We start from the raw sequence: 26,119 nt of genomic DNA on the forward strand, positions 1-26,119 counted from the left end.
GAACTATGTTTATGTTCTTTCTCGTTATTTGAACTCTTTAGTACGTACAGTAGTACTAGTACTATGTCTTACTACTGTTCTTTTTGCAGTTGGTACTACTGCTCGTATCTTCGTGTTCCTACTGTACTTAATACGTTCATACTAGTAGTATAATTTGGGTCAGTCGATTTGTGAAAGAAGTTCGACGAAGCGAAGGAAGAAGACGGCAGAAGAGGTGGAAGAAGCCCTTCTAGACATCCATGTTGCATCAAACGGCTTACATGAGTTGACTGACCCAAATTGCTCCTTCAGATTGCAGGATCCACGTGGCATTCAAGGTCTCGAAGGTAGATTCCGCGTCCGCACCCGGTTTCCTGGCTTGACACGCGCGCGACTGGCTTCCGCCGCGACATCCACCATGCGCGCCTCCTCCACGCGGGCGGAGACGACAATGACACGCTAGTTCCTCCTCACCGGCGTGCTGGAGCACGCGCTCGTCCTCCTCTTCGTACGCTGCGTGCATAGACGCGGCTTCACCAGCTGCTCGCGTGCTTGGCAGCGCGGCGGCATCGCGAGGAGGGACTGCAGACAACGTGAGCGGGTGAGCCTTCAGATTCATGGCACAGGGATGGCGGCGACACGGCGGTGATGGGCGAGAAATTGTTGGCCGGAGCAGGCGGGCGCCGGCATGCGCAACGGCGGCGGCGGCATATTGATGAGTGCGCGTGTGGGAGCTTATTTTAGTTTTATATATAAGGTTGGTCAAACTTAAAAGAAAACCGTACTAGTACACGTAAACATTAGACTTAGGCAATGCTTTTATTAGTTACTAGCTTATGTTCTTGCCCATTGTGACCAACCTTAGTACCACGGCCACGATACGGAATCATGTGCAAGCGCGTGAACCGCGGCCGACGGTCGATCGAACGGTGCGTCACCGTGTCGTGCTCGATGGACATCCACCGAACCTTTTTGTGTGTGTGAAAACAGTCCTCGAATATTACTCAACTTTTTTTCCTATGAAAGTTCTTGACGCTGCAATATTTCCATATATTTGAATTTAGCTCCAGTTCGTGTTTATTTGGATTTGGAAGTTTTAGGTGCGCCCTAGTTTTTTTAATACTGATTTTGTGTGTGTGACTGAGAGAGAACGTGTGTATGTGTCCATATGTGTGTTGTGGCGGAAGGGCAATGTGGAGACGGTGTGCGTGTGATACGGGCATAGAGAGGTGTGAATGTGCAAATGATCGTGCATGAGTGAGACATAGACAGATGCCGATACATTGTGTATATATGAGAGAACGGTCTTCTAGTTTACTTGTGTGTGTGTGAGAGAGAGAGAGATAGGGAAAGAGAGAGACAGAGAGGGGAGCAACCATATCTCTCGATTCGTCCGTCCCTCGCACGGTCGCATGCAACACATGCATCAACGCGCACATTTTGACAACCTCACCCGGCCCCTGCCCACCTCAAGGCCCGCACAATCTCTTCGTGAATACCCATTTCTCTCATTAGGTTTGTTTTCTCTCAATATCTGACACACACACACACACACAGAGAGAGAGAGAGAGACACACACACACGCAGCACAACACACACACACTCCCCTAAGCACACAATTCATCCCCATCCAAGGTTATACGGCGACCACTCTCGCTTGTGCTTCTTTGCACCCCAACATGCACAACACCTCAATCTTCAAAGAGGGCAACGAGCAGATCAAAGACGGCGACCACACCACGCTAGAGAATGCGGGGTCATTTGGAAGCAGGGTGATGTGACGACGGCTGACTGACTCCTCCCCCACCCTCTCTCTCTCTCTTGCACAAAATTACCAATCCCTCTCTCCCCCGCATGAAATTGTCAATCCCTCAACCCACAAGATCCTTCCCCTCTCATCCATGTTTTTCCTGCTCTCTGATCAAACATGTTGACTCTTCTCCTTCCACGTATACAGAATCCAGATGCACACGCATCTCATGTATATTACATGTATGCATCTTTCTCACAGACCTAACTTCTTCCTCTCTCTTTCTCTCTCTATCTCTCTCTCTCTGTCTCGTTAGGTTTGTCTCCTACTCTCTCATCCACATATATACAATCTTTCTTGCCCTATCTGCTCCATCTTCAAAAGCTCTCTCTGCAGGTTTCATTCACACATTGGGATATGTCAAAATGTTGCTTCTATAATGGCTGATGTAGAGTTATGGTTGTTCTTGTTGCATCCTACAAAGTAATAACTATGAAATGCATTTAGATTCTCATTTGACTGGGATTATGTGAGTTTGAGCATGTTGTGAAGTACTATAGACCTTGTATACATCTTGGGAGTCGACAATGATTGTAACTATTGAATTGTATAGAGCATTACATTCGAAGTCAATAGCCTAATATATTTATTTCACAATTTCAACAAATGATTAGTTCACTACAAACTAAGAAAACAAATGTGTACTCCCTCCGTTTTTATTTAAGTCCGCGTATTAGCATTGGTCAAAGTCAAGTTTTGTAAACTCTCAGAAAGCTTATAACAAAAAATATTAACATATACAATAACAAATAAATACCATTAGATTCATTATTGGATGTACTTTCACATCATACATATTTGTTATGGTAAATGTTTATATTTTTCTATAAACTTGGTCAAACTTTAGGAAGTTTGACTTCAGTCAAACCTAATTTGCAGAGTTTACTACTACTACTCGCTTGTTGCTTAGCCGAATCAGTCAACACGCCACACGGGGAGTCCAGTGTCACAAAATTTTGAGGTCGGCGGGAAAATCTCCCGCGACCCTCATTCGAGCAGTGGGAAGTTGCCATCATAGCCTTCGGAACAGGCCTACGGATGACGCTTGGTAGGGGGCTGTTGTCGTAACTTCAAGTTCACCCTACCCAGCCAACCTCACCCCGGCACCCAGAGTAGTACACCTGAATACTCCCCAATTTCTATCCCCACCGCAAAATAGACTTCTCCACGGCACCACAGCCTTCATGCTCCTCCCCTTTACATTGGCGCACTCGTCCACCGCAGTGCATCTGCCTCATCGACAAACTCGTACGCCGCACTGGAGCCGGTCCACCGTCGTCGTACATGGAGCCTCTTCCCCGGCATCGTCTTCCATGGTCTCGGATCTGCTTCCCGGAAGCCGACGCCAAGCGCAGAAGTACCACCGTCGTGGACAATGAACTGACTCCCGTTGCCGACCATGACTCACAGAGGCCGCCGCGACCATCGTTCTCCTCCTCGATTGGTAATGTGTGTATTGAATCACTTAGCAGTACATGTGCAGTTCCAATTTTGTTCATACCTACCCTTCAAATTTCCTGGGTGCTATTGTTCCCATAAAAGTAATTGGTTATAGCCTCCATTGTCCAACAGAATATCAACTTGTAATTGTGCGTCGCTCCTGTATTGCGCTATGCTTGGGTAGGTTTTTCATCTGCAACCAGTAGTGTGGCAAATGATGGAAAGGTTTTTAGAACTAGCAAAATGCCCATGCATTGCACGCATCAAGATGCATTTGTATGAGTAGTTTATCTTGTTGGAGATGCTCTAACATGGCAGACGAGTGCTTTAATGTTGCCCACAAGATGCGCGAGTATTACTAGTAGTATATTTTTCTTGCCATGTTGAGATTTTAAAACCACGAGTGCGAACATGCAGAGGAGCAATGAAGACCAAACACGGGATATTCGGGACATCTTCAAGGAGCGTGGAAAGTTAAAGAGGAGCTGCACCGAACCTGTAAAACGAGCTTTGGTAAGTAACACCCTTTCAATTACTTTCGTGTAGCCTCGTGTTCTTCGATGTGTATATGTTGTAGTTTCTGTTTCTCTTAAGCGTGGTGTTCTTCAATGTGTAATAAGAAGAGTCTTAATCGTCCTAATGCTTTCGTTTTTAGCTTGATGTAGGAAGTGGGTGTTCTCACCTTGTAGTCTGTTTTTATTTATTTATTCCTTTTGAATTCACTTCTCCGAGTTCTGTTTATCTGGCTTCTACTAAATGGATCTAGGTTGCTCTGAGTATTGATCTAAAAAATAAGTAACTTCATGTCAGGATGCAGTTCATGCGAGGAGGGAAGTATGGTCAACCTCGAGATCATGTTTCCAAAATGAGGCTGGATTACACACAAGTTGCCAGTTCCCTAATGATGCTGGATTAGACACAAGGTGCAAATTCCCAGATGATGCTGGATTACACACAAGCCAGGTGGAGTCGTCAGCTGTTCGTGTCCTCGTGGAATTAGTAAAGGCTGAAAGAAAGCGTGCAACAACCCTTGAGAATGTAGCTAAGTTCCTAAAGACGCGAAAAGAGCAATCAGATGCTATCTTCACCCAAGCCAAAGAAGAGTTGGAAGAAGCCAGAAATAAGCTAGCAGAGGCAGAGCAGGCTAGGCGTCTCCTGCTATCTAAAACTGTTGTCAATACAAAATTTCCTTCATAATAGCTAGGTTCAAATGTTTATCCAGTCAGCATGCCTGTTGTGATGTCCGTGCATCTACTGATGTGGCACAAAATGTTTTTTGGGGTCATGTAATAACAGCAATTACTTTCCAAACAATAACAGACGAAACATTGGACATGGTATAGTTCACGCGCAAGCCCGACATTCCAAGTTCAACTTCCACATCAAACTCATGTTCATAGATATCTGCACATTCATACATAATTTCCACAACCATGATTCACTGCAAAGCCAAAAAAATGTGAGGAGAGTTATAAATAAAGAAAATCCTCTACTAGTTCCTGCTACCAGTGCGAGCACAACAAGTCAAGACCATGCGTAAATTAATTATATTTTAGTCATTTTTTGTGTTGTAAAATGCCTGCCGGCTCGCGGAAGGACATGTTGCCGGCACACACGTGGATTCAATGAAGGCAGGCAGGGCAGTCTTAAGCTGGTTGCATGTGGCAAGGAGGCGTGCTCAGCCGGGCCTGCAGCGAGGGCGGCCCTCTTGGCCGGCGCGTCGGTTCAATACCTGCGCTATGAGAGGTCGCATCCGTGTCAAAGCAATCACTCCCTCCAGTCCTTTTTTGTTTGGGTATAACAAAATCTCGTTTTCCATTCACATTTTACAAGTAAAGTTCGTGGATAAACTTTGACCCAAAGTACGATGGGGACTAGTAAACCAGAATGGAGGTAGTAGTTTTTTTAATCGAAGAAGGGTTTCCCCTTCCGATTTTCATTAAAGAAAACCAGCATCTAAATCTAAACCAAAGTATTTGCCCTAGAACTACCAGGTTCAACATCTCGCAACGTAAACCCATACAACCTCCATCGCAAAAAAAACCATACAACCATACGCCAAGGAGGTACGTAGTACTATGAATTCCATTTTCGCTCCATACCAATCATTCTAAAAACTACTTACTACTTATAACGCGCCATTGAAAATCAGAACTCTTAACCCCGCTAAAAAATGATATTTTAAACATGGTTACTCGATTTGTGGCAACTGGCGAGCCACCGCGCTCCAAGTCGTTCACCTGTGGTCCCGACCATCAACTCCTATAGATCAAATTATCACGCGAGCTGACTATTCCTACAAAGGTGCTCCACCATGTACCCGGTACCCGCGAATGCAGCAATCGTGCCCCTAGGGTTTTAGGGTTTATTTGTTAACGTCGCCTTTACGTAACACTCATGTGTGCGAGACAGCGAGAGGCTGACTGCGTGCATGCGCCTCTTCTCTTCATATATGTACTCCACCGTTTGTCTGGTGTCCAAAAAATTATAATAACTACTAGCAATGTGCCAATGCGTTGCCACACGATCAAAGTAGATTAATATAGTGGCGGAGCTAGATGCAGACTACGCCTGGGGCTGTGCTATGTTGAGTGATAAACTTCTATGATTTTCTATGCTTTGCGTGAAGAACTTAATAAGGAAGTTGTTTCTAGGCCTGGGGCTATAGCCCTAGCTGCCCCAGGCCTGTCTCCGCCACTGGATTAATACATATTCATTGATTTGATAGAAAAAAAAGTCTAGCTTTGAAATACGTATATCACTAAAAATATGTTATGTTTCACTCAAAATATATTCCTTTGGCGGTTTTGATGAGATAAGGGAGGAATGTTGTTGGTTTCAAGATTCGAGAAGTGGTATATGTCTAATTTCTACTCTTACTAGCAAGATGCCCGTGTGTTGCACAGAACATCAAGATCTTGTGGGAGAAAAGGATGAACGAGGGAAGGCCTTATCTGCAAATGTGGTGAAGAGTGCGAGTAAATTGCCATATTTTCCTTCCTATCCGTCAGATATAAATCAGACGACCTACATTGCAGGATCGCAGGCCCACCATCATCACCAACTCTATTTTTTATCCCTACTCTTATAATAAGCATTGTCGGTGATGATCGTGTGCCTGCCATCCTGCAATATAGGCCGTCCGATCTATATCTGACGGATAGGAAGGAAACTACGGCAATTTTGCAAAAAGATACCCACACCCCTCTCCACATTTGCAAATAAGGCCTTCCCTTATTCATCCTTTCCCCCCACAAGATAAACTACTCATAAAAATGCATCTTGATGTTCCGTGCAACGCATGGGCATCTTGGTAGTTGTTGCAAAAAGCCCATGTGTGTGTGAGAGAGAGGGTGAGTGGAGGAGGACGGAGTGCATGTGTGACAAAGACACAAGGAGTGTGTGTGGGATAGGTATCAGCTTAAAATGAGGCAATAGTGTGTGTGTGCATGATCGAGAGGGTGTGTCTCAAGAAGGGAAGAAAAATCTACATAGATACAAGGAGCGGGAGAGAGACATGTATGCGATGGTGGAAGCATGAGTGTGCGGGTGTATAAACCTATCTAGAGGCTAGCTTGTCGATAAATGTTTGTGAGAGAAATACGAGTTGGGGTGCGAAAGTGAGAGTTTGGTGTGTGTGAGAGAGAGAGACGGTAGTCGGGAAGGGGAGTGGAAGCAGGAGTTGTGTGTGTGTGTCTGTGTGGGAGAGAGAGAGGAGACGGTAGTCGGGGTTGTCTGATCGGGTAAACAAATGAATAATGTCAGTCTGGGATGGAGACGAAAAGGAGACCGCAACAAATGTTGTGTCTACAGGAGAGATAGAGAGAGTAATTTTAGTGGTATGAGTCATATGTAGAGACATATAGGGTGTGTGAGAGAATCCCATAGAGAGAAAGACAAAGTGAAAGACGAGTGGATATTGTGTGTTTGGCGGTGAAAAAGAAAGGTTAGGTACCGAGTGATACCAGAGAACAGTAGAGACGTGAGAGATAATGAAAATCGTGTAATTTATAATGATAGGGAGAGTGTGACACTTATCAAGGGAGACGTCGAGAGACCATGTTTGCGAGGATAGGAGCAACATGAAGTGAGCGTGCGGGTGAGCTGGAGAAAAGAGAGTGATAGCTACCTGAAGGAGCATGCATGCGAGAGAGATGGGCATGAAAGGAGTGAACAAAAAAGGGATTCAAATATTTGAATTCGAGATGATGACACATGTAATCCATGCTCGAACCAAAATTGATCTATCAAACATGCATACTCATATGAATTCACGTACATCTATGTTATTTAATATGTAGATATTACTGATCCATACATTTTAGTAGAACATAATTTGGTTAAATTTTTTTGAATTCAACCTTAAGATTTCGAGATCGTTGTATTTGTAAATCATATTATACATATAAAGGAGCACAATTCTTTGTTGTGCTTTTGAAAGTATATATAAAAAAATGATGTGTATAGAATGTAATTCCAATTGAAAATGGACCCCCCCCGGAAAAAAATAGAATACAAACGGGATTCGAATTGAGTTGGCATGGTAAACATGCACTCTGCAAAATCTGAACGAAGCGGGGAAAGTCGCAGTAACCACCCGAAACCAAAATCTACGAGATGGAAATCACTACTGCCTATCCCTGCCACGCAAAGCCTATATGCTGGATTTCAATAGGTTTCGATAGGGGTAGGTTTGTAATTTCACCCAAACGTGACGTAACCGCCTCTCACCCGGATTCATACACAGTGGGCACCAAAACACAGTGTGTCCTCGGCTGAAATCGACTCCCTCCCCGATTCATATTCATACACGGTGGGCGCCAAAAACAAACTCTCGTCGGCAACTATTAGGTGTATGCGAGATTACCGTCCTATCCCCAACCGACTAGTGTTGCTGTGATGTAGTAGAAATTTGAAACGGGGGCGAAGTTTGTAAATTTCCTCGCATTTGAGACAAGCGCGCCCTGAATACATGGTTCCCCCCTTCCTCCTACCTCCATTTTCCCCATTCGTACTCCGTGGGTGCCAAAACACCCTCTCCACCCCACCCTCCTCCGTCCGCCGCCATCCGCCACCCCATCCACCACCGTCCTCCTCCACCATGCCGAAGCTGATACCCCGACGCCGCCGTCCATTACAAGAGATCGACCTCTCTCATCCATGGCTTCGGACCGGGATCCTTGCATCCCGTCCTCTCGCTTCATCCCCGCCGTTATCCACCTTGCAGGCGCCGCTCCTACGACCGTCTCGTCCATCGCGCCCCGCCGCCACCGTCTACCCTCCTAGATCTGCTTCCACGCCGCCGACAGCCATCGCTACCGCAGCACCGTCAAATTCTCAGCAGATGCGTACATGGCGCCGCACTAGAAGTGGTACTCTTTCGTATCTGCTCAACTTATTTATCGCAGCAAGAAAATAGATTGCCACTGCTTTACTCTGATTTCTTGTCTTGGTTGCGAAGTTGCCTTTGTCCAGTTTGCACCTTCAGATCCGCCATGGCACGCTCAACACCATACTCGCAATGCTTATGGTTTTTCCCTTTTATATTCCACACTAGTTAAATCACAGTAGACTAAATTTCAAAATTGGGTCAGTCGATTTTTCAGAGCTCGCCGGAGTTCGCCAGTGCGATCGAAGGGGCTCGGGTGGGGACGGTGGTTGTGGGGGGCGGTGGTGGGCCCTCGTCGAACAAAGAAAACTCGATGCGGGTGGGGGCGGGGGTGGGGGTGGTGGAGGAACACAGGCGGTGGGGCCGGTGGTTCGGCCGGCGGCCCGTGCGGTGTTCTGTATGGGAAGCACAGTATGTTCCTTGTCAGGAAGGGGAGCAGGGACATCTGTAGTCAACAGCTGATAGAGCTGGCCTGTACGTGATCGATAGGCTTTCAATTACTAGCGGCAATACAACACCGTAATTTCCAGCCAGTTCCACTTTCCCGATTTATATATCCTGGTTATGGTGTACCCCTCTTATGTACACTATGATCTGCCTAGTTGCTGTGTGCTCTTGTTATCATGGTTTGGCAATAAACTCTCTATACAGTATATTATGAACCTATCATCTGCCAGCTATCCTTACTTCTGGAGCCTATTTTTTTGTGTACTTGTGCCAGGTTATATAAATGCACGCACCATATTACAGCACACATGAGCTCTCTCATCAGAATCCAGTGATAGCACACAAGTGTTTACAGGGGCTCCCCTATATTAGAATATCATCTGCATTCCAAAGATAATCTCACAACTATTTATGTTTTCATGGTTCTTAGATATTATACACAATTATAGTGAATATCATAATCCGCGCATCAGAAGAATATTGTGGAACACTGCAATGACTTACAAAATTGGCAGCAAGGCATTGAGTGCCATTCTAGAAGCAATGAAACTCATACGCTCCCCACCTGTTGATTCTTGTTCAGAATATCATCCTAATGACTATTCTAACCTCGAGGAGTCAAAGGCAGATGGCCTGTCCTGTTCACCCATCAAGGTGCCTGTTCTAATTTGGCAAGGTTTTATTGATTGCGCGTATCTTGCATATGTTGTCTTGCATTTCTTCTACTTTGTTGCACCGCCATCTGCTTAGTTTACTCATCATATATGTCGAGATGCCATGCCCATCCATTATCAATACATATTCCATCCGTCATCATACCATGTTTTTCCACTCAAATGTTGTTCTTGTGCATCAGACATCAAAAAGGAAGAGGGTGATTGCCGAACCTGAAGGAGCACCAGCAAAGTCCTTGAAAAACGTGGTGGTGCCGGAGAAATCAGACAGCACCCCACTTATATTAGCTGTACAACCAGTGACACAAAATGTAGGACCGACTCCAGCAGACTGTACCCATACTTCAGTGGCCATACCACTAGCCCCACCACATAGGACCTGCACTCCAGCAAAAGGTATACCGATTTCATTTGCCATAGCACCAGCTGTACCACAGAAAAATCCCACTCCAGCAAAAAGTACAGCAAGTCCACCGGCCGAAGACCTATCCCAGCTACAGAGACGGCCAATTCCTGCAGATTGGAACCCCATTCCATTTATTCCTAGTTTAAAAGACAATGCTTTCAATGTTGTTAGGGACTACATGCATATATTCCCATCATGGGAAGATTATTGTGAAGACAAACACCATTTTCACATCTTCCTGTCCAACTTACGTGTAAGTGCTATTATTCATGGTTATTATTTTCCTGTTTTCTGCGGATTGAACACATCAATGATTTACATTACATTGTTGTAACTAGGCGAGGGTCAATCTAGATAGTCAGGACGAGCAAAGCTTGCTTGTGCTTTTCAAGGAAGCATTGCAGCAGTATCGGTGTTACCTGAGGAAATCACACTTCGATGGCAAGTCTATAAACGAATTTCTGGTGAAGTCTCTTGTGCTAAATTTAGAAGACATTGAATGGAAAACCTTGTTACGCACTGGTCTCGTTCCCAGGATGAGGTACTGTCTATGAAATCACATGACAATTTGAACTTCTACTTTTCTACATGTGCCTTACGGATCTTTTTTGCAAGAAATCTGCTCGAAGAAGAATTCCGGTTTGACAAGAACGACAGGATATCGCAAATATGCTGCCCGCTGCTTTGCTCTTGTTAGTACCTGTTCTCATGTATCACTGTACTTGCATACATACATGGTTCATTATGTGACAGCAGTATGCATGATAGCTTGCTTATCAATTGTTCGCTCCAAATTATCTGATCTGTATGAATGGTTACATTAGTGTAGAATATATCCAATGCCAATGTGTTTTTAGCTCTGCATTGTTCTTGTAAGTACATGCTGTCCTTTATCAGTGTACTTATAATGACAGGTAGTTGTTCATGTACCATCACTTTGCAGCTTATTTTCCTTTGCCCTCCATTTTCTACACATCAGATCTATATTTACTCTTACCATAAGGTTGGTACCAAAGAAGTTTAGCTGTGCATTGCTCTTGGCTGTACCTTTTGCCTGTATCGCTGCACTTACATTTATAGCTACTTGGTTATGTAGCATCACTCTTCATCTTATCTTAAATATTCTCCATTTTTTCATATATTATCACATCTATATTTACTCTTAACAAAATGTAGAATAAAGATAATGCTTTTGAAGAAGATTCTATGGTAAACTTCTTGAATTCCCCCCCCCCATCAGCATGGACAAGGCCTTTATAGAGCCTGTCTTCACCAATAATGTAAGTTTGTCCATCTCAAGCCTTCAAACTTTGTTGTATATATTTGGTTAGGCATGACTGCAACAGCTGTTTATTTTTGGTGTTTGCATCAAATTGCTTGTTTAAAGTTTATTATATGTAGTTCATAAACAAAAGTTCGTCCTTTCTCAATTTAAGTTTTCAGTTGTACAACCAAGTTCCTTCTTCATACCATGTAAATTAAACTATACAGAGCAAGTGATCTTCTTTTGCACCGCATGTATGCTTCTATTCTTCATCTGTAATCCAGTGGTGTGGTGAACTTACCCACTACAGCACAATGTCATATTCTGCAATGTCTTATATATGAAAAATGTCATATCATTCTACTATTATTTAAACCATCTCCTTATTTGCCAATCTGAAATGGTATAAATTGACAGCACACTAACCATTGATACTTATGAGTTCTTGATCTGTAATCCAGTGGTGTCGTGAAGCTGCCAACTCCTTCACAATGTCATTTCCTGCCATGTCTTGACCTGAACAATTCCATATTGTGTTAATGCAAATTTAAACTGTGTCACTTTATTCGTCAGTAAGAAATGTGATGAATTGTCAGCACTGATACTTTTATGTGCAAAACCTGTCATCTCTCTGCTTGTTTATCTTTCAGAGTGAGGAAGATATAAGTGTTGAACAAGTGCAGTCTCATCATCTTGCTCAGCTGCTTGCGATGCAGCTCCCCAGCAGGGCTAACCTTTCTTGAACTCTATTGAAGTGCTGTCGGTTTTGTATATTATTTTGTCGGCGTGTTTATTTGCACTTGTGGCGATCTTTGATGCCCAGTGTATGTAATCTGTTGTCTGCTTATGCTTTATTATCATAGTGGTGAATTTTGATGCCCAGTAGATGTAATATGCCGTAATTTCTTTATTGTATAGTATAGGTTTTTTCTTATTCACGATGCTGCAGTTATTTTACTGTATATATATCCCGTCTTCGCAGTAAATCGGCCAAACCATAAAATTACGGTACATAATCGGGCCGTCATGCAATCACGATGTAGGTTGGGCCTGAAATGTGCCGATCAGCTCACGGACCGGCAGCAACCCGAAATGAACCCCGACCCATGATTGTGCGAATCAAATCATGGGCTTTTAACAGGCCAAAAAATTGTCTCGGTCCTTGTTTGGCCCAATCAGATATCAGCTGCGAGCAGGCCGGATGCAAACCGGGCCGTAGTTAGGCCCAACTATATGACGGGCTTTTAATAGGCTGAAATTAATATAGGGCCAAAATGTTAAACGGGCCCTTAATAGGCCAAAACTAATATCAGGCCAAATTACTAAGTGGGCCTTTAGCAAGTGGGCCCAAAAGCATAGTGTCCAGTTGACGGGCCGAATCTGATATGGGCCATAATTAGGCCCAAAACCTCTTAAAGGGCCGGACCTGATCTGGGCCGTAATTTGGCCCAGAACGTGGTAGGCTTTTAACGGGCCGGATCTCATATGGGCCACTATTAGGCCCGGAGCGTGGCAGGCCATTAATAGACCGGATCAAATATAGGCCGGCATTTGGCCCAAAACATGGCAACCAGTTAATGGGCCGGCCTACTAGGGTCCTCAAAATCTTGTGGGCCTTTACCTGGACCGGCCCATTATGTCCCACGAAATCTTCTGGGCCTTTAGCTGGGCCAGCCCATTATGGTCCACAAAATCTCATGGGCCTTTAGCTGGGCCGGCCCATTATGGTCCACAAAATCTTGTGAGCCTTTAGTTGGGCCGGCCCATTTAAACTTGTTGGGTCGTGCGACGTATCATAGGCGCCTTCTGTCCAGTGAGTGGATGACATCTGTCCTGACGATGAGCCGACACGTGTTTCCTCTAGCCAATGATGATTTTACATGTGGAAAATCCCCATTGGTCGGGGCTGTTAACGGGTTATCGGATCCAAAACCCGACCCGATAGCTTAACGGCGTTCCGTTACGGTGGATGCCACATGTCGGTCACCCTTGACGAAAGCACTTTTGTGACGCGCGATTTATCGTCATGGAAGTGGACACTTCCGTGATGATAATTTTGGTAATGTCATGGAACACTTCTACGACAACACAGGTATGACTATTTTTATTCTGTCATAAATTTGTCATGGATGTACATGCATGAAAAAAAAGCGACCTACTATGACAAACACGTATCATCACGGAAGTGTATTTTTTTGTAGTGTAGGGGCGGAGGAGGAGGACCGCCTTTACGCGCAACAGGTCATGAAGGAAGATCCTGCTTGTGGTTGGATTGGCATCCGAAAACACACTCCATCATGTGTGATTCGCTTGACGGCTACGATTTGAACCCCCCTATCAGTGGGAGGGAGTTGTAGTATGCAACTAGCACTAGCCACCACCTCTCCTTGTAGCACCTCGAGATCAGCACTATGCGGATCTAGCGATCGCTAGCCTCCTCATAATAACGATCCTAAGGCGCCACCTTCACACAACGAACATATCAACGTGCTTGCCATGTGGTGGAATGGTCGACATCACAACACAGGCAACAACAAAAATCCGCAACAACAACAATATATATACAACACCTTCGAAGAGTCAAATTCAACTAATAAATACAACAAGGGTCCTTCAGTCAAGATGGCTCATACAATATAAGCGAATAAACCTTAGACATGTAAGAATACAAATTGCCTTAGGAGGCTTAAACAAAAGCAAAGGGCGTCTATATCTCTACCCAGACTGCGATATATGGAATATACAACTAACACCATCCATCAACAAGCCTGCTTCCTGAATTGTCGGTGGCTGGGTCGGCGGCAATCAAGCGAAAGAGTAAATTAAACCAGGTGAGTACTCAGTTGTACTTGTAGGACTTGCACAGTCCATAACTATTGTATGCAATATGTCTCAAGGAAGCAATAAAGGTTTAGTGACGCAAGCACTAAGCATTCTACAGAGACACACTACAACTTGCACTGTAGAGATAAGATGAGAGAGCACACAAAAGTAAAGGGGTGTGTCACCACTCACCACTACTCTTTTCACCTACCTAATGCAAATATAACACTACTTTGTCTTCCCCCTCGCATCTCCCACGATGAAGAACCCACAAGGCACTCACACTGTTGGAAAGTTTTAGTCAATTATGGTTGAAGTTATACTAGGATCAAGTCCACAAGATCCAACTCGTCTATAACCACAGACACGGCTATTCGAATAGATTTATCCCTATTGGGTTTTCACCAATGTACCCACACATTTGCCCTCCTTTATAGGCTAGTTGAGTGCATTATATGCCCAAACTAGCGGGTACAGGCGACAAGACACTCCCCTAGTTACATCCAAGTCCAAGAAGCCACCCAACGAGTGGACATCCGAATCGAGATTCCGACCGAAGCTCCGAATCGGTCTCAACCACTAGGCCAAAATTAGGGTAGTTATCGACTACTCCACATTGTTTGTGGATCGCTAGGGATTGTAATCCCAAACTACGGTCAACCACCTCATGGCTCTAGTCTGAAGAAACAAATTTTGTACTAGCATTGCGACTCCTGGAAAATGTGTACAGTCATATGGGTCCCGATTGAGGGGGGCGAGTCCCACAAGTCAACACCATGCATGGTTAGCGCACTTAGTCTTAAACCAGGTTCCAAGGAACTCGAATCTTAGGTGGCTCAAGTGAAACAAAACACCAAGGCTAATAGTCTGGCCTTCCACCGTTACCATCCTAATTTTCTATGGCCAGTCCTAAATAGCGTACATTGTGTCATTTATGGGAGCCTTCGCTGAAGGAACCTCCAGATGGGTCGATCTAATTAACAAGCTTCTGTTATCTCATTTTTTCCCTTGTTTTTTTACTTTCATATTTTTCATTTTTGTTTTTCCTTTTTCCGATCTTGGGTTTTCTTCCATTTTTATTGGTATTTTAATTTTGCACTTTTTCTTTTTTATACTCTGCAATATATGGTGCACTTTTTTCTAATGGACATTGAACTTTTTTTAGCATATGGTGAACTTTTTCAAATGCACATTGAACTTTTCTTAGCATGCGGTAAGCATTTTTTTAAATACACCATTCAACATTTTTTCTCTGTGAAGAACATTTTTTATATACATTGAACATATTTTAATATATGGTGAACATTTTTTAATACACACTTGACATTTTTTGATACACACAGAAATTGTCATAAAACATATATTGAACAACTTATGAAAATATACTTTTCTAATTTTAAATAGGTTATAACATTTATAGGTTCTAAAAAAGAACTGTTGGTTTTTTGGGCGGAAAACTGACTAAAAATCCAAAGAGGAAAAAATTAAAAAAACGCTTTGGTTGACGCACACGAGCTCAACTAGGAATGAGCTCCCATTTGACACATTTTGTGTCAAAATAGTGTCGGGTAGACACACAGACCCTGGCTGGGTCTACCCTGTTGGGTAACGTAGTAATTTCAAAAAAATTCCTACGCACACGCAAGATCATGGTGATGCATAGCAACGAGAGGGGAGAGTGTTGTCCACGTACCCTCGTAGACCGAAAGCGGAAGCGTTAGCACAACGCGGTTGATGTAGTCGTACGTCTTCACGATCTGACCGATCAAGTACCGAACGCACACGTACCCTCCGAGTTCAGCACACGTTCAGCCCGATGACGTCCCTCAAACTCCGATCCAGCCGAGTGTTGAGGGAGAGTTTCGTCAGCACGACAGTGTGGTGACGATGTTGATGTTCTACCGACGCAGGGCTTCGCCTAAGCACCGCTACAGTATTATCGAGGTGGACTATGGTGGAGGGGGGCACCGCACATGGCTAAAAGATCAACCTGGTCAATTGTTGTCTCTATGGGGTGCCCCCTGCCTCCGTATATAAAGGAGCAAGGGGGTGCGGCCGGCCAGGGAGAGGGCGCGCCAGGAGGAGTCCTACTCCCACCGGGAGTAGGACTCCCCCCCTTTCCTAGTTGGAATAGGATTCGGGAGGCGGAAAGAGGAGGGAGAGAAGGAAGGGGGGTGCCTCCCCCCTCTCCTTGTCCTATTCGGACTAGGAGGGAGGGGTGCGCGGCCCAGCCCTTGGCCGCCTCTCCTCTTCTCCGTAAAGGCCCACTAAGGCCCATTTACCTCCCGGTACTCCCGTAAAATCCCGATTTCACCCGGAACACTTCCGATATCCAAACATAGGCTTCCAATATACCAATCTTCATGTCTCGACCATTTCGAGACTCCTCGTCATGTCCGTGATCACATCCGGGACTCCGAACAACCTTCGGTACATCAAAACATATAAACTCATAATATAACTGTCATCGTAACGTTAAGCGTGCGGACCCTACGGGTTCGAGAACTATGTAGACATGACCGAGACACGTCTCCGGTAAATAACCAATAGCGGAACCTGGATGCTCATATTGGCTCCCACATATTCTATGAAGATCTTTATCGGTCAAACCGCATAACAACATACGTTGTTCCCTTTGTCATCGGTATGTTACTTGCCCGAGATTCGATTGTCGGTATCTCAATACCTAGTTCAATCTCCGTACCGACAAGTCTCTTTACTCGTTCTGTAATACATCATCCCACAACTAACTCATTAGTTGCAATGCTTGCAAGGCTTAAGTGTTGTGCATTACCGAGAGGGCCCAGAGATACCTCTCCGACAATCGGAGTGACAAATCCTAATCTCGAAATACGCCAACCCAACAAGTACCATCGGAGACACCTGTAGAGTACCTTTATAATCACCCAGTTACGTTGTGACGTTTGGTAGCACACAAAGTGTTCCTCCGGTAAATGGGAGTTGCATAATCTCATAGTCATAGGAACATGTATAAGTCATGAAGAAAGCAATAGCAACATACTAAACGATCGTGTGCTAAGGTAATGGAATGGGTCATGTCAATCACATCATTCTCCTAATGATGTGATCCCATTAATCAAATGACAACTCATGTCTATGGCTAGGAAACATAACCATCTTTGATCAACAAGCTAGTCAAGTAGAGGCATACTAGTGACACTTTGTTTGTCTATGTATTCACACATGTATTATGTTTCCGGTTAATACAATTCTAGCATGAATAATAAACATTTATCATGATATAAGGAAATAAATAATAACTTTATTATTGCCTCTAGGGCATATTTCCTTCAGTCTCCCACTTGCACTAGAGTCAATAATCTAGATTACACTGTAATGATTCTAACACCCATGGAGCCTTGGTGCTGATCATGTTTTGCTCGTGGAAGAGGCTTAGTCAACGGATCTGCAACATTCAGATCCGTATGTATCTTGCAAATTTTTGTGTCTCCCACCTGGACTAAATACCTGATGGAATTGAAGCGTCTCTTGATGTGCTTGGTTCTCTTGTGAAATCTGGATTCCTTCGCCAAGGCTATTGCTCCAGTATTGTCACAAAAGATTTTCATTGGACCCGATGCACTAGGTATGACACCTAGATCGGACATGAACTCCTTCATCCAGACTCCTTCATTTGCTGCTTCCGAAGCAGCTATGTACTCCGCTTCACATGTAGATCCTGCTACAACGCTTTGTTTAGAACTGCACCAACTGACAGCTCCACCGTTCAATGTAAACACATATCCGGTTTGCGATTTAGAATCGTCTAGATCAGTGTCAAAGCTTGCATCAATGTAACCGTTTACTATGAGCTCTTTCTCACCTCCATAAACAGGAAACATATCCTTAGTCCTTTTCAGGTACTTCAGGATGTTCTTGACCGCTGTCCAATGATCCACTCCTGGATTACTTTGGTACCTCCCTGCTAGACTTATAGCAAGGCACACATCAGGTCTGGTACACAACATTGCATACATGATAGAGCCTATGGCTGAAGCATGGGGAACATCTTTCATTTTCTCTCTATCTTCTGCAGTGGTCGGGCATTGAGTCTTACTCAACTTCACACCTTGTAATACAAGCAATAACCCTTTCTTTGCTTGATCCATTTTGAACTTCTTCAAAACTTTGTCAAGGTATGTGCTTTGTGAAAGTCCAATTAAGTGTTTTGATCTATCTCTATAGATCTTAATGCCTAATATGTAAGCAGCTTCACCGAGGTCTTTCATTGAAAAACTCTTATTCAAGTATCCCTTTATGCTATCCAGAAATTCTATATCATTTCCAAACAGTAATATGTCATCCACATATAATATCAGAAATGCTACAGAGCTCCCACTCACTTTCTTGTAGATACAGGCTTCTCCAAAAGTCTGTACAAAACCAAATGCTTTGATCACACTATCAAAGCGTTTATTCCAACTCCGAGATGCTTGCACCAGTCCATAAATGGATCTCTAGAGCTTGCACACTTTGTTAGCTCCCTTTAGATCGACAAAACCTTCCGGTTGCATCATATACAACTCTTCTTCCAGAAATCCATTCAGGAATGCAGTTTTGACATCCATTTGCCAAACTTCATAATCATAAAATGCAGCAATTGCTAACATGATTCGGACAGACTTAAGCATCGCTACGGGTGAGAAGGTCTCATCGTAGTCAATCCCTTAAACTTGTCAAAAACCTTTCGCAACAAGTCGAGCTTTGTAGACAGTAACATTACCGTCAGCGTCAGTCTTCTTCTTGAAGATCCATTTATTCTCAATTGCTTGCCGATCATCGGGCAAGTCAACCAAAGTCCACACTTTGTTCTCATACATGGATCCCATCTCAGATTTCATGGCTTCAAGCCATTTTGCGGAATCTGGACTCACCATCGCTTCTTCATAGTTCGTAGGTTCATCATGATCTAGTAGCATGACTTCCAGAACAGGATTACTGTACCACTCTGGTGCGGATCTTACTCTGGTTGACCTATGCAGTTCAGTAACAACTTGATTTGAAGTTTCATGATCATCATCATTAACTTCCTCACTAATTGGTGTAGGTGTCGTAGAAAACGATTTCTGTGATGAACTACTTTCCAATAAGGGATCAGGTACAGTTACCTCATCAAGTTCTACTTTCCTCTCACTCACTTCTTTCGAGAGAAACTCCTTCTCTAGAAAAACTCCGAATTTAGCAACAAAAGTCTTTCCTTCGGATCTGTGATAGAAGGTGTACCCAACAGTCTCCTTTGGGTATCCTATGAAGACACATTTCTCCGATTTGGGTTCGAGCTTATCAGGTTGAAGCTTTTTCACATAAGCATCGCAGGCCCAAACTTTTAGAAACGACAACTTTGGTTTCTTGCCAAACCATAGTTCATAAGGCGTCGTCTCAACGGATTTCGATGGTGCCCTATTTAACGTGAATGCGGTCGTCTCTAAAGCATAATCCCAAAACGATAGCGGTAAATCAGTAAGAGACATCATAGATCACACCATATCTAGTAAAGTACGATTTCAGCGTTCGGACACACCATAATGTTGTGGTGTTCCGGGTGGCGTGAGTTGCGAAACTATTCCGCTTTGTTTCAAATGAAGACCAAACTCATAACTCAAATATTCTCCTCCACGATAAGATCGTAGAAACTTTATTTTCTTGTTACGATGATTTTCAACTTCACTCTGAAATTCTTTGAAATTTTCAAATGTTTCGGACTTATGCTTCATTAGGTAGATATACCCATATCTGCTTAAATCATCTGTGAAGGTGAGAAAATAACGATATCCGCCACAAGCCTCAAATTCATCGGACCACATACATTTGTATGTATGATTTCCAACAAATCTGTTGCTCTCTCCATAGTACCGGATAACGGCGCTTTAGTCATCTTGCCCATGAGGCACGGTTCGCAAGTACCAAGTGATTCATAATCAAGTGGTTCCAAAAGTCCATCAGTATGGAGTTTCTTCATGCGCTTTACACCGATATGACCTAAACGGCAGTGCCACAAATAAGTTTGACTATCATTATCAACTCTACATCTTTTGCCTTTAATATTATGAATATGTGTATCACTACTATCGAGATTCAAAAAAAAATAGACCATTCTTCAAGGGTGCATGACCATAAAAGATATTACTCATATAAATAGAACAACCATTATCCTATGATTTAAATGAATAGCCGTCTCGCATCAAACAAGATCTAGATATAATGTTCATGCTCAATGCTGGCACCAAATAACAATTATTTAGGTCTAATACTAATCCCGAAGGTAGATGTAGAGGTAGCGTGCCGACCGCGATCACATCGACTTTGGAACCATTTCCCACGCGCATCGTCACCTCGTCCTTAGCCAATCTTCGCTTAATCCGTAGCCCCTGTTTCGAGTTGCAAATATTAGCAACAGAACCAGTATCAAATACCCAGGTGCTACTGCGAGCATTAGTAAGGTACACATCAATAACATGTATATCACATATACCTTTGTTCACCTTGCCATCCTTCTTATCCACCAAACACTTGGGGCATTTCCGCTTCCAGCGACCAGTCTGCTTGCAGTAGAAGCACTCAGTCTCAGGCTTAGGTCCAGACTTGGGTTTCTTCTCTTGAGAAGCAACTTGCTTGTTGTTCTTCTTGAAGTTACCCTTCTTCTTCCCTTTGCCCTTTTTCTTGCAATTGGTGGTCTTATTAACCATCAACACTTGATGCTCCTTCTTGATTTCTACCTCTGCAGCCTTTAGCATTATGAAGAGCTCGGGAATCGTCTTATCCATCCCTTCCTTATTATAGTTCATCACGAAGCTCTTGTAGCTTGGTGGCAGTGATTGGAGAATTCTGTCAATGATGCTATCATCCGGAAGATTAACTCCCAGTTGAATCAAGTGATTGCAATACCCAGACATCTTGAGTATATGCTCACTGACAGAACTATTCTCCTCCATCTTGCAGCTATAGAACTTATTGGAGACTTCATATCTCTCAATTTGGGCATTCCTCTGGAATATTAACTTCAACTCCTGGAACATCTCATATGCTCCATGACGTTTAAAACGTCGTTGAAGTCCCGGTTCTAAGCGGTAAAGCATGGCACATTGAACTATCAAGTAGTCATCAACACGCGACTGCCAGGCATTCACAATGTCTGCAGTTGCTGGCGCAGGTGGTACACCCAGCGGTGCTTCCAGGATGTAATTCTTCTGTGCAGCAATGAGGATAATCCTCAAGTTACGGACCAAGTCCGTGTAATTGCTACCATCATCTTTCAACTTTGCTTTCTCAAGGAACGCATTAAAATTCAACGGAACAACAACACGGGCCATCTGTCTACAATCAACATAGACAAGCAAGATACTATTAGGTACTAAGTTCATGATAAATTTAAGTTCAATTAATCATATTACTTAAGAACTCCCACTTAGATAGACATCCCTCTAATCCTCTAAGTGATCACGTGATCCAAATCAATTAAACCATGTCCTATCATCACGTGAGATGGAGTAGTTTCAATGGTGAACATCACTATGTTGATCATATCTACTATATGATTCACGCTCGACCTTTCGGTCTCCGTGTTCTGAGGCTATATCTGTTATATGCTAGGCTCGCCAAGTTTAACCTTGAGTATTCCGCGTGTGCAACTGTTTTGCACCCGTTGTATTTGAACGTAGAGCCTATCACACCCGATCATCATGTGGTGTCTCAGCATGAAGAACTTTCGCAATGGTACATACTCAGGGAGAACACTTATACTTTGATAATTTAGTGAGGGGTCATCTTATAATGCTACCGTCAATCAAAGCAAGATAAGATGCATAAAAGATAAACATCACATGCAATCATTATAAGTGATATGATATGGCCATCATCATCTTGTGCTTGTGATCTCCATCTCCGAAGCACCGTCATGATCACCATCGTCACCGGCGCGACACCTTGATCTCCATCGTAGCATCGTTGTCGTCTCGCCAATCTTATGCTTCTACGACTATCGCTACCGCTTAGTGATAAAGTAAAGCATTACAGGGCGATTGCATTGCATACAATAAAGCGACAACCATATGGCTCCTGCCAGTTGCCGATAACTCGGTTACAAAAACATGATCATCTCATACAATAGAATTTAGCATCATGTCTTGACCATATCACATCACAACATGCCCTGCAAAAACAAGTTAGACGTCCTCTACTTTGTAGTTGCAAGTTTTACGTGGCTGCTACGGGCTTAGCAAGAACCGTTCTTACCTACGCATCAAAACCACAACGATGGTTTGTCAAGTTGGTGATGTCTTAACCTTCGCAAGGACCGGGAGTAGCCACACTCGGTTCAACTAAAGTTGGAGAAACTGACACCCGCCAGCCACCTATGTGCAAAGCACGTCGGTAGAACCAGTCTTGCATAAGCGTATGCGTAATCTCGGTCCGGGCCGCTTCATCCAACTATACCGCCGAACCAAAGTATGACATGCTGGAAGCAGTATGACTTATATCGCCCACAACTCACTTGTGTTCTACTCGTGCATATGACATCTACGCATAAAACCTTGGCTCGGATGCCACTGTTGGGTAACAGAGTAATTTCAAAAAAATTCCTACGCACACGCAAGATCATGGTGATGCATAGCAACGAGAGGGCAGAGTGTTGTCCACGTACCCTCGTAGACCGAAAGCGGAAGCGTTAGCACAACGCGGTTGATGTAGTCGTACATCTTCACGATCCGACCGATCAAGTACCGAACGCACGGCACCTCCGAGTTCAGCACACGTTCAGCCCGATGACGTCCCTCAAACTCCGATCCAGCCGAGTGTTGAGGGAGAGTTTCATCAGCATGATGGCGTGGTGACGATGTTGATGTTCTACCGACGCAGGGCTTCACCTAAGCACCGCTACAGTATTATCGAGGTGGACTATGGTGGAGGGGGGCACCGCACACGGCTAAAAGATCAACTTGATCAATTGTTGTCTCTATGGGGTGCCCCCCTGCCCCCGTATATAAAGGAGCAAGGGGGGTGCGGCCGGCCAGGGAGAGGGCGCGCCAGGAGGAGTCCTACTCCCATCGGGAGTAGGACTCCCCCCCCTTTCCTAGTTGGAATAGGATTCGGGAGGGGGAAAGAGGAGGGAGAGAAGGAAGGGGGGCGCCGCCCCCCTCTCCTTGTCCTATTCGGACTAGGGGGGAGGGGCGTGCGTCCCAATCCTGGCCGCCTCTGCTCTTCTCCGTAAAGGCCCACTAAGGCCCATTTACCTCCTAGGGGGTTTTGGTAACCTCCTAGTACTCCGGTAAAATCCTGATTTCACCCGGAACACTTTCGATATCCAAACATAGGCTTCCAATATATCAATCTTCATGTCTCGACCATTTCGAGACTCCTTGTCATGTCCGTGATCACATCCGGGACTCTGAACAACCTTCGGTACATCAAAACATATAAACTCATAATATAACTGTCATCGTAACATTAAGCGTGCGGACCCTGCGGGTTCGAGAACTATGTAGACATGACCGAGACACGTCTTCGGTCAATAACCAATAGCGGAACATGGATGCTCATATTGGCTCCCACATATTCTACGAAGATCTTTATCGGTCAAACCGCATAACAACATATGTTGTTCCCTTTGTCATCGGTATGTTACTTGCCCGAGATTCGATCGTCGGTATCTCAATACCTAGTTCAATCTCGTTACCGGCAAGTCTCGTTACTCATTCTGTAATACATCATCCCGCAACTAACTCATTAGTTGCAATGCTTGCAAGGCTTAAGTGATGTGCATTACCGAGAGGGCCCAGAGATACCTCTCCGACAATCGGAGTGACAGATCCTAATCTCGAAATACGCCAACCCAACAAGTACCTTCGGAGACACCTGTAGAGTACCTTTATAATCACCCAGTTACGTTGTGACGTTTGGTAGCACACAAAGTGTTCCTCCGGTAAATGGGAGTTGCATAATCTAATAGTCATAGGAACATGTATAAGTCATGAAGAAAACAATAACAACATACTAAACGATCATGTGCTAAGCTAACGGAATGGGTCATGTCAATCACATCATTCTCCTAATGATGTGATCCCGTTAATCAAATGACAACTCATGTCTATGGCTAGGAAACATAACCATCTTTGATCAACAAGCTAGTCAAGTAGAGGCATACTAGTGACACTTTGTTAGTCTATGTATTCACACATGTATTATGTTTCCGGTTAATACAATTCTGGCATGAATAATAAACATTTATCATGATATAAGGAAATAAATAATAACTTTATTATTGCCTCTAGGGCATATTTCCTTCATACCCATTAGTGGCTATTGTAGCGAGAGCGCCCATTCACCTGCTAGGAATCGAACTTCAGACCTCTGGCAGCTAAGCGCACATGTTTAAGAACTAACTATAATGCAGAATCCAGACAACTATATTCTTAGGGAAATTGTGAACAAATTTTGATTAAAAAAATATTTGAAAAACCAACAATCTTCATGAATAGCTTGAACTAATTTTGAAACTTCAAAAAAAATATAGCATATTTTTAAAAAAATATTTGAAGATATTACAACAAAATTATTTTTAAAATCTTGAACATTTTAAAAATTCTAAGAACAAAGGTTTTGAAACTAAGAACAATTTGAAAATCACGAATAAAATATGAACACGTTTTTAGTTTCGTTAACAAAATTTTGAAACAAAGAACAATTTGGAAACCCTAAAAAAATAAAAATACAAACATTTCCTGAATACATGAACACAATTTTGAAAAGGCGAACCATTTTCACACCAGTAACAATTTCTGAAACTCTAAACAAAATTTGGAAAAGGCAAAAAAATTCAAATTTTCCAACATTTTAAGTAATTTGTATTTTTGAATATATGAACAAAAACTAAAAACTAGAACATTTTTGAACTTCTGATTTTTTTAAAGTGCAAACATTTATTTACTTCCCAAACACTTATTGATAGAGTGAATATGAATTTTAGAATAAAATTTAAAAACAGGATTGTTTTAAGGTTTTCAACGGTCTATGAAAATTGCAAACTTTTTTAAAATTTATGATATTTTTTAAAACACACACATTTTTAAAAAGTAAACTTGAAAAACCAAAGGATAGAAGAAGCAAAAACAAATAAGAGGGAAAATAAAAAATAAATAGGAAAAGAAACAAAAAAGAAAAAACATGTAGTTCTAAAACCTTCTCGAAGGTTCCCAAAACCGGAATCCCTTAAACGCTTAAGGGGCCGGCCCACCTGAGGGCGCTCGCTCGAATATCTATGCGTAGTCCCAACAATTTGCCGCAATGAGAAGTAAATAAGGTTTTCCGTGTTTCATGTTATAACATGTTTATAGGTTGTTTCATATCATAGCATAAGCTTCACGAGAGCAACAAACTAAAGGTTACCCTTTGTGGGGAACCGTCAGGGTCACTTTTGGTGACATGGGAGCACGCCAACACTACTAGGGAAAACATTATACACAGCATTTTATCAGTAGCGCTGAACAAAACAGGGCGCTACTGCTACTTAGTAGCAGCGATTTTAAATAGACCGCGCTACTGCTACTAGTTTAGCAGTAGCACATTCCGCGAAACCGCGCTGCTGCTATATTTGTATTGGGCACAGATGGCTAGCCCCACTTAGCAGTAGCGCATACCACTGACCAGCGCTATTGCTACGGCCCGTAGCAGTAGCGCGTTTCTTTGAAACGCGCTACTACTTACTTACCTTATCTTGGAGCGGTTCACCCTCTCACACTCACTCCCTCTCACTCGCTCTCACCCGCGCCGAACCCGTACGTCGTCCGCCGCCGCCGCACTGCTCCTCGCCGAGGTACTCCCTCCTCCCTCCTTCCCTCCCTCCCCCTCCTCCTCCGGCCTCCCTTCTCCC

This window comes from Triticum aestivum, chromosome 5A (assembly GCF_018294505.1).
Source record: "Triticum aestivum cultivar Chinese Spring chromosome 5A, IWGSC CS RefSeq v2.1, whole genome shotgun sequence".
In the NCBI taxonomy this organism is placed as follows: domain Eukaryota; kingdom Viridiplantae; phylum Streptophyta; class Magnoliopsida; order Poales; family Poaceae; genus Triticum; species Triticum aestivum.